Source organism: Engystomops pustulosus, chromosome 4, assembly GCF_040894005.1.
Source record: "Engystomops pustulosus chromosome 4, aEngPut4.maternal, whole genome shotgun sequence".
Classification (NCBI taxonomy): domain Eukaryota; kingdom Metazoa; phylum Chordata; class Amphibia; order Anura; family Leptodactylidae; genus Engystomops; species Engystomops pustulosus.
Genome location: NC_092414.1, coordinates 37,140,432 through 37,149,984, shown reverse-complemented (window position 1 = coordinate 37,149,984; position 9,553 = coordinate 37,140,432).

The window sequence follows — 9,553 nt, the reverse complement described above, 5'->3', positions numbered from 1 at the left end:
TGGGTGTTACATGGAATAAGTTTTGACAAGTCTTTATTTCATAGTGAAAGGATGACACAAGTGTGCGGCTAATGTCTTCATAGATGTGGAGTCTTTTCCTCCCGAAGACAAATGAATCACTTGAAACATCCAGATCATTCCTGGGAACCTGTTTTATAGAGTTTCTTGTGTATACAACATTGTATTTTATAGGAAAGAAAGAAAGAAACAAGTGTTAGATGTCACTTTTGCAAAACTACAATGCATTTGGAAAGTCTTCAAGTGCACTGTGTTCTCCAGAATTTTTAAATGGAAGAAGTTTGGAACATCCAGGACTCTTTCTAGTTCTATTTAGTGAAAGAGGTGACCAAAAACTTAATGGTCCCTCTGGCTGAGCTCTAAAGATCCAGTGTGCAGATTTTACTGTAGCAGGAACTTGCTTATAGAGAAAGGTTCCTACATATGCATATAGTAATAATGATAACAATAATTCTTTATTTATATAGCACACACAGATGACACATCGCTGCACAAAGCATGCCAAATTGGTCCCTGTCCCCTTGGGGCTCACAATCTAAACAACCTAACAGTATGTTTATGGAGTGTGAGAGAAAACCGGAGTACCCGGAGGAAACCCACAAAACACGGAGAGAACGTCCTCCATATATACGTCCTCCATACATTAGTGTGCATGCAGCCTTACCTGATGAAAAATAGATTAAAGCAGCTATGATAGAATATGTGTGACCACAGGATGTCCTACACATATGGATAGGCTGTTGTATGAAACCTTGGGGTGATGGACTGTCATAATCAATGGCTCTTTAGATCCTCACACAAGCTGTTGGGGCCATGTGTTGCACCACAGCAAATGTAGGAATGAAGAGCTCACCACAAAGCCTCCATACTCAAACCCAAATAGCACCTGGATTTGTTGCTGAAGACAATATGGTTCCAGTCTTTTTTATGACAACACATTCAACCATCCTATCTACTGTTTTTTTGTCTGTGCCATCCAGAGGTTTTTTTGCCATGTGTGCCCTCGTATACATTATAGATGTATTAGAAGCAGTGACTATATGATATGCTACTATGAAACAATTGAGCTTTCATGACTTAAGAATAAGGCCCCTTTCACACTTGCGTTTTTCACTCGCGTTTTCTGCGCGTGCTTTTGACGCGCAGAACTTGCATTGCACTCTTACCCATTGTAACCAATGGGTCTTTTCAGACTTGCATTCTTTTTCACGCACACATGCGTGTTTTTTTAACGCGCGTTTAAATCTCGACTTGCTCTACTTTTGCAAGTCACGCGTGTGAAAAACGCACCATACAAGTCTATGGAGATGCATCAAAAACGCATTGCACTCTGAGACACTTGCAAGTCCAATGCAAGTGCAATGCGTTTTTCACGCATCAATTGCCATAGGAAAGATAGAGCTCAGTCCTGAGTCCATTTCATGCACATTTTCTGCGCGTGAAAAACGCATTGAAATTGCATCAAAAACGCGTGTGAAAAACTGAGACACTGAAGAAACTCTGACTGAAAACTGATTGCACTCTGATGCAAAATGTGCGTTTTTCACTGAACAAACCCTGATCGCACCTTGATCAAACTCTGACGTGATCTGCAACGCAAGTGTGGAAGGGGCCTAAGACTGTGTGCATTAAAGATGTGATAAAAGCTGTGTAATATTTTATTTATACTTCCTGTGGAGATGGAAACATTTTCTTAGGAAGTCATAATGGATACAATCCAGCTTTATGTGTTCCTTGTCTTTGTAGAATTGTGAAGATCAAACATGCTAAAAGCAGCAGTCGAACTATACTATGATGACCTAGAATTGTAGGAGAATATATGTTAACCTTATATTGTGTGTAGGTCATTATTTTTAGCATGTTTGGGACTTTTCTATAAACGACAAACCTATTCTTTATAGCAGAAGATATGATTCCTGCAGGTAGTCATATGTTCTTCAAACAACTTCTCCGCACTGCAATAGAAGCACCTGAAAACTATCCACGGCCAACCTGCCCGTTTAAAGTAAAATAGTGCCCCTATCTTCTATGCAGTCATGTGCCCAAATATATTAGCTCACATGTACAACTTTGGTGAAGTTGCCTAAAAATTACCCCTTGCTGAAATTAAAATTATTTTGATTTAAGTTGACTTGAAAAATTATTAAACTTTTAAAATATTGTCAAATGTTTGGTGTTTCCATTGCCCTGTGATCTCAGGGGATTTACAAATGAATCTCCAAGGCTCCCAAAACTATCCAAAATCTGCAGTTTGCAACCACATTCAATATACATCTAATATTTCATCCCATATTTATACTTATATACATGTTCTCAATTGGTCATTTCAAAATTTCCATTTTTTTCCTTGTCACCATCTATTAATTATTATATACATTTTTCATGAAGCCTTTACTAATTTATTATTCAGTTGTTCCCATTACCACTTGTTATTTAGTGTATGCTACTTGTATACCCATTACTTATGGATCTTCACAAGAGATGTTTAACATGATTGCTGCCTACAGTGCATGTTGAGTACTATGTCAACTTTTATCCATTTTACATTTTTTTTGTCAAATTTAAATTTTTTTATAAACACAAACCATCATTCAAATTTCAAAATCACTTGGGTATGTAAAAGAGACACTGAGTAATTACTACAAGTGACATGTTAAAAAGGGGCTCTGCTGAAATGCTAAAAACTGGCTTCTGTGGCAGTAATCCACGACAACTCATATGATGGATCATATTGAAGCAGCTTTTAGATGTTCTATTGGAAATGGATCATATGGTCCTGGTTCCGAGCATTTTATGATGGTTGACCAGTTACTGCTTGCACTGGAGGGATTTCCAAACCAAACCTTGACCCACTGGAATGGACTGACATGCTGTTTTCAGTGCAGTGATCCAAGGTCTGATCCAGACCCCCCCCCCCCCCCGCCCCCCATCTCAAAGAGCAAGTTTTTCCAGACTTAACTCTTTCTTGGGCAAACTGTCTATTCTGCACAACTGACATCAGAGATACCAGCTGATGCGTTGACAAGCTCCTGTCAGAAGGTTAGTATGAAGAACATGATGATTACTCACGGGGACTGTGTAATGAGATCTAAATTAGGAGAGCGAGAGACTTTCTTCTGCTATTCTAAACACAGGCGGGAGGCCAGGACAATAAATAAGTCACCCTTTTTGTGTAATAACCCATTATAATAGTAAGTACTGTCCTGATATTAAACGTCCATTTAATAAGAGCCTTCTGGTGTTCTAACGATTCCATAACTCTGAGATGTTAGACGTTGATTGCTTATGTTGTGACTGTAAAATACATATATAAACATATACATCCATCCATACACATATATACCATATATACTCGAGTAAAAGCCAAGTTTTTCAGCACAAAAAAAATGTTGAAATCCCAAACTCGGCTTATACTTGAGTAAAAAAAATATATATATCAAAACTCACCTTTATGGCTTCCCCCACTGCTGGCTATATACTGGGGCAGGGGGTGGCTATATACTGGGGGGCAGGTGCTGGCTATATACTATGGGCAGGGTCCGGCAGGATATAACCAATGCATTTCCCACCCTCGGCTTACAATCGAGTCAATAGTTTTTCCCAGGTTTTTGTGGTAAAATTAGGGGCCTCGGCTTATACTTAGGTCGGCTTATACTAGAGTATATACATATTATATCCTAGGTGTTTTTCCTGCCTATATAGATTGTATATTTACCCTGGGACATTTACCCTGCAGCGGCGTATGATAATGTCTGCGTCCCTCCGTATTAATGTGGCGGTTGGGCTGTACAGTGTACATTTCTAGGCCACAAAGTGCTTTGAGTAGAATTATACTATAGCCTGCAAACTTTCAGTCCTGAACATTCTCATACTATAGCAAGTGCACAGGGCAGGAACACCTAGTGCTGGCTGCACAGCTCCCAAGCCCACATGTTTGAATTACCTGTTGCCTTATGCGGGACCCCCCCAAGAAGCTCTGGGCCCCGGAACTTGCCCAGGCACGCCCAGGGCTGGCGTCAGCCCTGTCTATGGCCCTTGAGATGCTGTGCTGAAGCACAATGTGATTAATAGCAATACACAGAAAACTCTGCAAGCAAATTAGTGAAATATACACTCACCGGCCACTTTATTAGGTACACCTGTCCAACTGCTCATTAACCCCTAGGCGCTAATTAACCCCGGGGCTAGATGCTTAGCGCACGGGGACGTTCTATAACGTCCTGCTTATGGCACCGGCTCACGAACGGAGCCGGTACCAGAAGCAGCGGCTGTCAGCTGTCTAGTACAGCTGACAGCCTGCGCTAACACACGCGATCGGAGCCGGCTCCGATCGCGGGTGTTAACCCCTTACACGCCGCGGTCAAACATGACCGCGGCGTGTAAGGGTGTTTGTGCTGTGGATCGGATCCCCCGTGCCGCTTACCGGGGGATCCGATCCACTTCTGGGCAGCTCCGAGGACTGGCATGTGCCCCGGAGCTGCCCGGTCTCCATGGCAGTCAGACCCCTTCCGGGTCTGACTGTAAACTGTCTGAGCATGCGCAAGCTTGCTCAGACAGTTTACACTGCTCTACAATAAAATAGTATTGTAGAGCAGTGTATTGAACTTAAACCAGTGATCAGAGCATCACTGGTTCAAGTTCAAGTATGTATAAGTAAAAATATGCAAAAACACTTAACACTCATTATAATAAATAAAAAATAAATACATAAAAATATAAGCCTAAAAAATGTCACTTTCCCATAAAAACACTTAATAAAGTATAAAAACACAAAAACACAAAAAAACCGACATATTTGGTATTGCTGCGTCCGTAACAATCTGTATAATAAAACAGAATCGTTACTGGACCCGCACGGTACACGCCGTAGAAAAAAAACCGCAAAAATGTTCTGAAAAAAGATAATTTTTAATTAATACCCTATAAAAAATGCTCTAAAAAGTAATTTAAAAAATGTTATGCACTCCAAAATAAGCCCACTAAAAAGAACAACTCTTCTCGCAAAAAATAAGCCCCTAACCAGATTTGTCAGACGAAAAATAAAAAAGTTATGCATATGAAAAGATGGTGATGCTAAAATGAACAAGATTTTCTCCAAATTGGTTTTTATTCAGTACAATTGAATAAAATACACAAAACCCCCACATATTTGGTATCCCTGCGTCCGTAACAATCTGCATAATAAAACAGAATCGTTATTAGATCCGCAAAGTGAACCCAGTAAAAAACAAAACAAAATAAAGCTCCAGAAAAAAGATCATTTTCAATTAATACCCTATAAAAATGCTCTAAAAAGGGATTTAACCCCTTCCCGACATTTGACGTAATAGTACTGCATCGCGGAAGGTGCGTTCCCGCAAAATGCAGTACTATTACGTCATGCTTCTGGCCCCGGCTCCTGAACGGAGCCGGGGCCAGAAGCTGCGGGTGTCAGCTATATATTATAGCTGACACCTGCCTCTAACACCCGCGATCGGAGATTTCTCCGATCGCGGGTGTTAACCCCTAACACGCCGCGGTTGCGCTGACCGCGGCGTGTTAGGGGGAATTTAAAGTGAATCAGACCCCCCCGCGGCGCTTACCGGGGGGGGTCCGCTGTTCCGATCGCAGCCCCGGGACTGCCGGTGCCCGGGGCTGCGTGATCCTCCTCCGGCTGCCGGGTCCCTGCCTTCTGACAGGACCCGGCTGTAACACACTGAGCATGCGCAGCATGCTCAGTGTGTTACATTACACAGTGTAATACATCTGTATTACACTGTGTAATGTGAAGAATAGCTTGAACAAGCGATCCGTGGATCGCTTCTTCAAGCTTACCTATAAAAGTAAATAAAAAAAGTTAAAAACATTAAATAAAAACATTTTTGAATAAAAAAAATTAATTAAATAAAGTTAAAGTCCCCTAAACACAAATATTCCCTATACACATGCAATAAAGGGAGAAAAACACAACATCGCCAAAAAAATCCCACATATTTGGTATCGTCGCGTCCGTAACAATCCATAAAATGACTCAGAAACATTATTGGACCCGCTCGGTGAACGCCGTAAAAACAAAACCCGAAAAACTCGCCAAAAATGTACATTTTTCATAAAATCTCTCCACAAAAATGTTCTAAAAAGTGATAAAAAAAAGTTGTGCGCCAAAATGGTACCACTGAAAAGAACAACTCAACACGTAAAAAATAAGCCCTAAACTAGCTCTGTCAACCAATAAATATTAAAGTTACGTCTCCGAAAAGATGGCTATGCAAAAACAAATGAGATTTCCTCTATATTAGTTTTTATCCAGTAAAATTGTAAAAATAAATGAAAAACTATATAAATGAAGTATCACTGTAATCGTAGTGATCTGTAGAATAAATATAATATAGTATTTTTAGTATACGGTGTACGACCCCCAAAATATACAATAAGAAAGGAAACCAAAATTGACAATTTTCTTTTCACCCATACATTCAAGAGTTAATAAAACCTCATCAATTAGCTAATGACCCACTAAAATGAAGTATTTGTAAAGTGCATCTCATGTCGCAAAAAATAAGCCCTTAAATGTCCAAATTGCCCAAAAAATAAAGATTGTATAGTCAATAAAATGTGACAATGCATAATCTGCTCTGAATGGCGCAGCTTCTCTTTGATGCCCTGGCGTGTGCCCATACAGCAAGTTACCACCACATATGGGGGATTGTTATACGCGGGAGGGATAGGGTATCAAATTTTGTGGAGCGTTTTGGTATTTTATCCACTGAAAATTTGTACATTTTTTGAAAAACACATTAATTTAGCCAAAATAATTTCCCTTTCAAATTTGCATCCGATTTTGTTTTAACCCCTGTAAAACAATTAAAGGGTTAACAAACTTCATAAAAGTTGTTTTACGTATGTTGAGGGACGTAGTTTCTATAATGGGGTAATTTATTGGGTTTTACTTTTATTTAGGTCTCTCAAAGTGATTTAAAAACTGAGCAGGTCCCGAAATAGCAGGATTTTGCGTTTTTTTATGAAAATGTTAAAAATTGCACCTGACGTTCAAAGCCCCATAACATCCTACAAAAATAAGACTATGCATAAAAAACCATGTCCACATAAAGAAGACATTCGGTGAATGTTAGTTATTAAGTATTTTTGCGGTTATGACTATGTATGGAAAAAGTAGAACATTTTGAAGTTTGAAAATCAAGAATTTTTCCAAATTTTCACCAAATATCTGATTTTCTCATAAATAAATGCAAAACATACCACCAAAATTTTTCAACTAACATGAAGTACAATGTGTCACGAGAAAACTATTTTAAAATCACTTGGATATGTTAAAGCGTTCCGAAGTTATAACCACTTATAGTGACACAGGGCAGATTTGAAAAAAATGGGCCGTGTCAGGAAGGTGAAAAGTGGCTTCAGCGTTAAGGGGTTAAAAAATGTTATTCACTCTAAAATAAGACCACTAAAAAGAACAATCCTTCTCGCAAATAATAAGCCCTTAAACAGATTTGTGAGGCGAAAAATAAAAAAGTTATGCATATGAAAGACGGTGATGCTAAAATTAACAACATTTTTGCCAAATTACTTTTTATGCAGTAAAAATGGGAAAAAAATAAGAAATCTATATAAATGAGGTCTTTTTGTAATCGTGGTGACCCATAGAATAAAAATAATATACTATTTTTATGGTATGGTAAACAGCCAAAAAAAAACCCCATAAAAATCTTCCTGAAAAGTGATGATTTTCATTTCCTCCACCAACAAAGAGTTAATAAAATCTCACCAATTAGCCTATAGATTCCCCCAAATTACGTACCAGAAAAGTGCATCTCATGTGGCAAAAGAAATAAGCCCCTATAGGTCCACATTAAAAAAAAGAAAAAAATTATAGCCTGTACAATCAGCAAACAGCAAATCTGATCTGGATGGCGCCTCCTTCCCTTCTATGCCCGGCCGTGCGCCCATACAGCAGGTTACCACCACATGTAGAGTATCCGTGTACTCGGGAGAGATTGGGTAACAAACTTTGTGGAGCCTTTATTCATTTAATCCATTGTAAATGTTTAATTTTCCACCCAAAATGGGTGTATTGTGAAAAAATATTACAATTTGCAGACTGCACCTCCATTTTGTTTTAACCCCTATAAAACACGTAAAGCGTTAACAAACTTCTTAAAAGTGGTTTTTCATACGTTGAGGTGTGTAGTTTCCACAATGGGGTAATTTATGAGTCTCGCCATTATTTAGGCCTCTCAGTGTCAATTAGAAGTCGAGCAGGTTCATCTAATACAGGTTTTGGTGATTTTACAAAAAATTTGAAAAATGATACCTAAATTCTGAGCCTCATAACATTCTAGTAAAATATGTGGAATCTTAAAAAACCATGCCAACAAAGCAGACATTTGGGAAATGTAAGTTATGAATTTATTTGGGAGCTATGACTATCTGCATCAAAAGTAGAGAATTTAGAACGTTGAAAATAAAGAATTTTTCCAAATTTTTGCTAAATTTTTTTTTTTTTCATAACTAAACACAAAAGATATCATCCAAATTTTTAAACTAATTTGAAGTACAATGTGTCACGAGAAAACAATCTCAAAATCCCCTGGATATCTCATAGCGTTCCAAAACTATAACCACTTATAGTGACACAGGTCAGATTTTAAGAATGGGGCCGCGTCCTTAAGGCCAAAAGAGGCTGAGTCCCGTAGGGGTTAACACTTAATTTCTAATCAGCCAATCACATGGCGGCAACTCAGTGCATTTAGGCATGTAGACCTGGTCAAGACAATCTCCTGCAGTTCAAACCGAGCATCAGTATGGGGAAGAAAGGTGATTTGAGTGCCTTTGAACGTGGCATGGTTGTTGGTGCCAGAAGGGCTGGTCTGAGTATTTCAGAAACTGCTGATCTACTGGGATTTTCACACACAACCATCTCTAGGGTTTACAGAGAATGGTCCGAAAAAGAAAAAACATCCAGTGAGCGGCAGTTCTGTGGGCGGAAATGCCTTGTTGATGTCAGAGGTCAGAAGAGAATGGGCAGACTGGTTCGAGCTGATAGAAAGGCAACAGTGACTCAAATCGCCACCCATTACAACCAAGGTAGGCAGAAGAGCATCTCTGAACGCACAGTACGTCGAACTTTGAGGCAGATGGGCTACAGCAGCAGAAGACCACACCAGGTGCCACTCCTTTCAGCTAAGAACAGGAAACTGAGGCTACAATTTGCACAAGCTCATCAAAATTGGACAGTAGAAGATTGGAAAAACGTTGCCTGGTCTGATGAGTCTCGATTTCTGCTGCGACATTCGGATGGTAGGGTCAGAATTTGGCGTCAACAACATGAAAGCATGGATCCATCCTGCCTTGTATCAACGGTTCAGGCTGGTGGTGGTGGTGTCATGGAGTGGGGAATATTTTCTTGGCACTCTTTGGGCCCCTTGGTACCAATTGAAAAATCGTTGCAACGCCACAGCCTACCTGAGTATTGTTGCTGACCATGTCCATTTCTTTTATGACCACAATGTACCCAACATCTGATGGCTACTTTCAG